General features: G+C 39.5%; 1 protein-coding gene across 2 annotated transcripts in view; it reads left to right on the top strand.

Annotated features, from left to right (window-relative positions):
- The window catches only part of MEIS1 (Meis homeobox 1), a 134,995-nt gene that overhangs the window by 94,950 nt on the left and 32,178 nt on the right, over positions 1–7,867 (top strand). The gene's annotated exons all lie outside the window — the stretch shown is intronic.

Raw genomic sequence — 7,867 nt, 5'->3', positions numbered from 1 at the left:
TTCTTTCTTTCTTTCTTCTGAAATCAGCTATGCATTCTCAATAAATGGGGACGTTTTGGTGGCTGACGGGAAGGTTCTGAGGTGGTGTGTCTTTTGTTCCTATGGGAATTGGTTTTGATGAGTTTCTGGTTTCCTGATTCACCATAGATATGCAGTGTAATGAAGAAATCAAACAAGAATTAAACTGAAGTTACTTGCTGTGATTTATTTTTTCGATTCTCCACAAAATATTAAACCCTGTAGGCAGATTTCTGAATGGAGGGAAAAAGGTCTATGCAATTATTTTCTTATCCCTGAAATCACACGAACAGTACTTCCCTGCCTCATTTATAACAAATCTTTGGTGAGTTAATCCCATTGCTCCAGTAATTCCACAGCCAACACTTTACTGAACATGTATCCATTCAGAGAAAAGATACATGGAACAGTCAAGAGGCCTCTGACACTTACCCCAGTTGTGCTTTCTTAGGATTGGGGTACTCTGGTGGTCGTTACTCAGTGTAGGTTTCCACTGCATAAAATGTCATAAAATAGGGCTCCTGAGAGTATGCATTATCACTTACTGGTTAACATCACAGACTTTTTCTAAATCCCAGTTGCATTGGAGCCATGCAAAAAAAGCTTTCATCTGTAAAATCTAGTTTCCCTTTGTTATTAAAATAAATGAAGCCATTAAACAAAATATACGCATATAATAGTCAAGTGCGTCATTTGGCATCATCAAAATGATGGAATTTTGCATTTTTATAAATCAGTGCTGCCATCTTAGCTGTAAGGTGCAGATCCAGATGTGCTGGGGGTTTCTGAAACTTTATGCCTTATTACATATGTTTCTCTCCTTAGTGTGCTTATTTATATATGCATATGGACCTCCCTACATCAAAAGTCAAATTCTGTTTAAAAAGTCTAAAAAAATGAGAGCATTTCCTACCCACCGCCCCCCTCCCCCAAATCCTGCAACCAAATTAATTAATTGTAACTATTGATGGGCTCATATTGTGAATGAGCTGGAAGTGAAATAATTTCCAAATACTTTATTTCTAAAGGTTTGTTTTTAATTACAGCGGCATTTGGTTGGCATGCAAGGGCGAGTTCTCACTCTTGATCTATCCTAGCTGTAGCCCAGGCCAAAAGATTCTCCGCTCCCTTTTCTCGAGAGCATGCTTTTCTGCCAAATGTGGCGCTCATCCCCTGCCAAGGAAGGTGGGCAAATTGCCACTTCTGACTTACAGCCACCGAAAGACAAAGACTCTCCACATCCCTAAGTCCAGGGAGCCGGAATGGGCCTCACACCTTGAAGGTTCCGGATTATTGATTTTTTTTTTTCTCCATAGACTTTATAATATAGAATATTTTCTCGGTGCCTCAGTCGGTCCCCGAGGGTGATTTAGGCACTTACAGGAATGTGTGAACCCTTGAAGGCCACTGGAGGGTCATTTAAGTGTCCTTACTCATCTGTCTGAGGCCTGAGCACATCTACACACTGTCAATCATGCCTCCTGTATCTTGCCTTTTCAGTGTTTTCTTTTCTACACTCTTCAAGTAAGAACAGAGTAATTATTTATTTACTTCAGTGAAGCTCAAATAAATTCAAGAGGGGTAATAGCTGAGTAGAAAACATCTGATAGGGAAAATGTAACCTCTTTTCCTTTTAGCAGGACCAGCTATATGAAGTATGGAGAATGTAAATATTCTTCACATAAACTGTGCAAATTGAAAATGCAGTGCTTCTTTAAAAATTATGAAGAATTTCAAAAAAAGAAGAAGGGGGCATCTGAGTGGCTCTTGAGCATCTGACTCTTGATTTTGGCCTAGGTCATGATCTCAGGTTTGTGAGATGAAGCCCCGTGCCAGGCTCCGTGCTCAGCATGGAGTCTGTTTGAGATTCTCTCTCCCTCTCCCTCTGCCCCTCCTGCTGTGATCTCTCTCTCTAAAATAAATAAATAAATCTTTTTTAAAAATTAAAAAATTAAAATAAAAAAATAAAAAGTATGAAGAATTTCCAGATGGTGACAACCGCGCATTAAACCAGGCGTGGGGCCCTTCTATGTGGGGGACCCTGTGTGATTGCCTTTGAAGATGGCCCTGCCTTTAGATATTTTGGAAGTGAGTTGGTCCAAATAAAGATAATTGCAGGAAAACATTAAAACCTAATTTAAATTCCAGAGGAAAAAAAAAAAAAGCCCGATTTAGCACTAGGGGAAAAAAAATTACTAGAATTTCCTAGTCTGATCTTTTTCCCTAGAAATTGAGAATTATATATATTTTATGTGTGTTTACATAGATTAGCCCAAGTTTCAGGGTCATTGCAGATTCAGCTACTGTTGACTAAGTGCTAGATACATGCCAGGCACTATGCTGAGCAATTTGACGTATGTTGTCCCATCTGACTGCCACCATTTGACCAACATTTTGTCATATGCTCATTTGACCAGCAAGGAAGCTGAGGCTCCAAGGACTGAAATGCTTTGATCAAACTCACACAGTTAGTGTGGGTTCCAGGACTTAACTTTCAGTTACTTAACTAAATCAGTGCACCTAACTGCACCTCTTGAAACCAATAACTCTTAAGATGTTTTCCTTTTGATTTGCCCTTGTCAATGTGTAACCATATCACTGAAGCAGAAACGGACCTAATGGCCACTCTCTTATGCTCCATGGGTTGCACATAGGTCTAAGTTCTCTTAGCAAGTGTCTTAGGAAGGGGGAAATGAGGCCTCTTGTATATGTAATTAGCAAGCTATGTCACACATGAAAGGACAAAGAAAGACACAATAAATAAAACACTACTTTCTAGCTGTTTCAAAGAGGAACAGACTACCCAGTCATTGGGTAAGGCTGTTTCTTTCCCAAAAAGTCTGCTCTACAAGGGGCAAATACCATTATGTAAGACTTTTTTAGCATTAGCAGTTAAATTACTTATATAAGTTTTTTTTTTTTAAGATTTTTTTTTTTTTTTTTTTTTTTGAAAAAGAGAGAATGAGAGAAAGAGAGCACGAGAGGGAAGAGGGTCAGAGGGAGAAGCAGACTCCCCGCCGAGCAGGGAGCCCCATGCGGGACTCGATCCCGGGACTCCAGGATCACGACCCGAGCCGAAGGCAGTCACCTAACCAACTGAGCCACCCAGGCGCCCCTACTTATATAAGTTTTGTTAGAAATGATGACAGCCAATTTCAAAGGTGTTCTGTTTGTCTGGTTTTAGCTTGAGTTCTTTGTTTTGTCCTGGGTAGAGAACAATGCCCATTTACACACTAAAACAGAGCCTGGGTCCACTAACTCACGGTGGATTTCTGACAGATGTGGTTGTAGCTATTTTATCATTAATAAGGTAAACTTTGAGCTTCGGTAGAGTGTAAAGACAACTAGCTGGAAATACAGGAGGCTTGGGCTCCAGATCCAAGAGCTACAACTTCCTGGCCACGTCACCTGCCATGTGTCCACTTTGAGTTTTGTTTTTTCTCTGTGGAATGGAGGCAACAAACATGATCTGTCCTTCCAGACTTGGCTGAGAATTGCAAGGCTCAAATTTGGTAAAATATAATGAAAGGCCTTTGAAAATGTAAAGTGTTGGGGCGCCTGGGTGGCTCAGTCGTTAAGTGTCTGCCTTGAGCTCAGGTCATGATCCCAGGGTCCTGGGATCGAGCCCTGCGTCGGGCTCCCTGCTCAGCGGGAAGCCTGCTTCTCCCTCTCCCACTCCCCCAGCTTGTATTCCCTCTCTCGCTGTGTCTCTCTCTGTCAAATAAATAAAATCTTAAAAAAAAAAAAAAAAAAGGAAAGAAAATGTAAAGTGTTATACAAATATAAGGGAAATAAAGGATTACCCAAACTCAAAGTCTCAAAAAAATAATAAAAGCCCCAAACTGGCCTTCAAGTTAACTTTCATCGATTACCTTTATTTCTGCCAGCTCTATCGTGCAATGTTGCTGATGACAGGTCTGGCTCTTTCTCCCACTCACCTAAGAGGTTCCATGAACATCTGTGAGATCTGTGAGAAGCTCCGCAGAAATACGCCCACAGTGAGCTAGCATTTCCCTCTTTGGTTAGATTGAACAACTGAGAAAGCATAATTTGTGCAACAAATACTGGGGATCGGCCTCAATTTTGGCTAAGACTTTTCCCTCTTCTATAATCTACTCTGGAGACAGGCAGGGAATTCACATCAAGTAAATGTTTTGGGAAGTTAGAAAGGGTTTGCTTAAGAAGGTTCCATAAAGATAAAGGTAATCTTATTACTAAAACAATTTGAAGTTTTTAGGGTTTTCTTTTTTTTTTTCCTTAAGGGGAAATTCTCTTTAGTTTGATTGCAAGATAAGGGTTTTGTTGTTAACCAAGATAAAGTATAGTGCTGAATAATCTCTTAAATTAAAAATTGAAGTGTATGTTACAGAGAATAGACATAATTAAATAGCTCAGACTACAGTGGGTGAAGGGAAAAGAGTTTTCATGAAAATTAGCTTAGTAAAGATAAATTGCATTTGAATCTAAACTTCGGATCTGGGTGCGCTGCTATTTGGCATATGTTGAATTGATAATGCCTGTGTGTTAAAGAATTCTGATTGTTTCTTTTGCCTCTCTCACAGCTTATAAAAATGCAAGCAGACCCACCTAATGAATATTAATAGGAATGATGTCTAGATAACACATAAACCCCCCGGATCTGTGGACTTTGGATGGAGTAGTCAGAGAGGATTTCTGTGGCTTTATTTAAGACCAAATTTACATACTTTTAAAGAATAAACATCATCTTAGTATTTTAATATCAATATCCCAAAGTGGAGATTTTAGTGAAATAAAAAGCTTAATTTTCCTTCCCTGAACATTATATTCACCAAGGTCTACATTTTAAGAGACAGGAAACTGTTAGCTAAAAAAGAAATTAACTTAATCCCCCTTCATTAAGTTCCAGTCTTTTTTTGTTACTTAGAGACAAGTAATAATTATACCCGCAGCAATGCAAAGCATGTTTTACACTTTTGTTATACAAAAGAACTGCAGTTGTTAAGGTGACAGCAGAAGAACATGAGAACATTGATAAATACTGATATATTCTTTTTTCTTAAATCTTCTTTGACTCTTGAAAGTAAATTTCACTCAGGTGTCGGAGCGGCATTTTAATTCATTAACAGCAAAAATTACACATGTGATTTTAGAGGATGTCAATCAACTAGCGAAACAATATTTTCCCAGCTAAGGTTATAACCACAGCAGCTAAGTGGGTGGAAGAGATCTAAAATGACTATACATCTTGATTCTTTCAGAAAGCGTAAAAGGTGGGTATTTTGTTTTCAAGCTAGTGTTTTTTTGGATGGAACTTTTAGCAAGTACACAGTAAATCTCAGCAGTGGATATTATTTGAGACACATGTGCTCTTGCTCTCTCTCTCTCTCTCTTTGACATTTGAAAAGACTTTTTAAATTTTAGCTTTACAAAGGGGGGGATCATTAAGACGTAGTTTGTACCATTAGATTCCATTATTTGTCATCTTTATGGCTGTTCTATAGTTTTCATTGCACCTTTAATGGTAAGCTTGGTCAGGAGAGGTGAGCGGGAATGTGCACAGCCTTGGCCGCGGAGTCTGCTAGCTGGGCTTCCATCCACGTCCCTGTAGATTTTAATGTCCCCACAGACTGCTGGCAGCCTGCTTCCAGCTGTGGCAGGCATGATGCAGTGAATTGCTTTTGAATGTTCTTTACTCAAATAGGCAGTAATTACAAGCTTAAAGAGGTTTAGTGGTCCAGTAAACTACATAATCACCCCTGAATTAGCCCGGGCTCATCAGTCGCAGTCCAGCAAGCTCGAGTTGCTGTTTGTATGCAGCCTTGATCACATAGCAACCTGATCAGCAGGTGTGGAACAGCCAGAGTCCCCCATAAACACAACTGTCTACTGGGGACAATGATCTCTAATGAGATGAGGCTACACCATCACTGTAATTTAAGTGGGAAAATTAGCACTAGAGAATGAGTACCAGTTCCGGGGTCTTTAGTCATATTGGGGGCAGCACGAAATCTTCATCTCTCTCTCCCTACCTCTAGTACTCTCTCTCTTCTCTCTCTCAAAAATCTTCTCACCAAATATACCATTTGGACCTTCTGGATACTTTATTCTTTATGCAAGGATTTTTCCTGAATATTTAATGCTGGACAGGGCATCTGTAAAAGCAATAATGATTACTGATTACGGTCAACAGACTCATTCCAAAATGGTGTCATTGTGTTTCATCCTCCTTGTGTCTTCCCTTCATGCTTTCAAAACCTTTTTTTTTGTATTTTTAAAGTGGAAAAGTGTTCTTCAGGTTGGGGATAGGTCTCTTCTTAGCTGGCATGCTCTCTGAAATAGTAGAGATGAGCTGTATGTAGATTGGAAAAGATCATCACTTTCTTGGAGTTTATTGTAAAAATCGGTCATGAACTACCCCCCCCAAAAAAAGTGGCCTGGGATGGTGTGCCATTGTTTTGTTTTATCTCTTAGAGTGAACTTCTTGGGAAAGCAATCTCCTTTATCCTTTCTTCAGTCCTGTTCTCAGCTCCAGAAGATGGAGAACTTGAATTTCATTACATTGCAGTTGGAGATGGGGAAGGGAAATTTTGTGACAAATAAACCCAACAACAACCTAGAGTGGATTCTGGAGACACTTTGGGGGAAATTATAGCTGAGAAAGACTACTAGGATAACACAATAATTAGGAGCATGCGCTGCAGGACTAGACTGCTTAGGGCTCCATCCAAATTGCAAGTAACAGACTCCGTGCCTCAGTTTCCTCATCTACCACGTCAAGGAAAAAAATGCCTCCTAGGCTTGTTACACAGACTAAACGAGTGAATACTTGTAAGATTTTATTTATTTATTTGAGAGAGAGAATGAGATAGAGAGAGCATGAGAGGGGGGAGGGTCAGAGGGAGAAGCAGACTCCCTGCCGAGCAGGGAGCCCGATGTGGGACTCGATCTCGGGACTCCAGGATCATGACCTGAGCCGAAGGCAGTCGCTTAACCAACTGAGCCACCCAGGTGCCCCGAATGAATACTTGTAAAGTACTGAGAACATTGCCTGGCACAGAGTAAGCATTGCATAGATGTCACTTAAATAAAGTAAATAAAAGCAGTACTGGTTTGGGATTTATAGAACTGAGTGAGAAGGATGCATATTTGTTGAAAGAAGGCTGCTAGTTTTCTGGTGTTTACCTGAAGCCATCTACTTATAAATGCTAGTTGAGGCATTTTGGGTGTCCCTGACTTCAACTGCACTCATTCATTCATACAACAGATATTTATTGGGCACACAGAACAGGGTGAGTTGCAACATGAATGAGAATATCATTTGTGTGTTTTTATTAGTAATCTAAAATGTAATGATTCCAAATGTCATTTAACTCACATTTGATTAAGAATCAAATAAAAAATGAAAGCAATTGGCAAAAAAAAAAAAAAAAACCCACCCCCAAAAACCCCAAACAGTTACAATTTATTTCAAAGCAGGCAATTTAAGGTATATTTTAGTGGAGTTGTATGGAATAGCAGGCATTTGTTTCTATGACCCTTACAGAGTGTTCTTGTATACGAGCCACCCTCATTCCTGTATTTATAAGCAATGTTACAAGCACTAGTGAAGTGAGAGATGTATTACTTCCACTGAGTTTTGTATCTTGTAGCAAAATCTGCTACTGCTTCCATTAACAGAACTGAGTTGTAGAAATAAAAGACTCAGACACACCTTAAGATAATAGCTTATTCATAAAATGAGTAGTAATCATCATGTATATTCATGATTAACTCATCAGGGAGGAGTGGGATTTTCCACCCGTCATTTAAAATACAAAAGAGTTTGGAAGTGAGTTTTCCCAACTTGTACCTTACCACCGAGTTTCAA

The sequence above is a fragment of the Mirounga leonina genome, unplaced genomic scaffold (assembly GCF_011800145.1).
Source record: "Mirounga leonina isolate KUSES-001 unplaced genomic scaffold, KU_Mleo_1.0 Mir_125, whole genome shotgun sequence".
NCBI lineage: Eukaryota > Metazoa > Chordata > Mammalia > Carnivora > Phocidae > Mirounga > Mirounga leonina.
The sequence above is the reverse complement of the archived record's forward strand: the minus strand, read 5'-3'. Positions and strand labels throughout refer to the sequence as shown.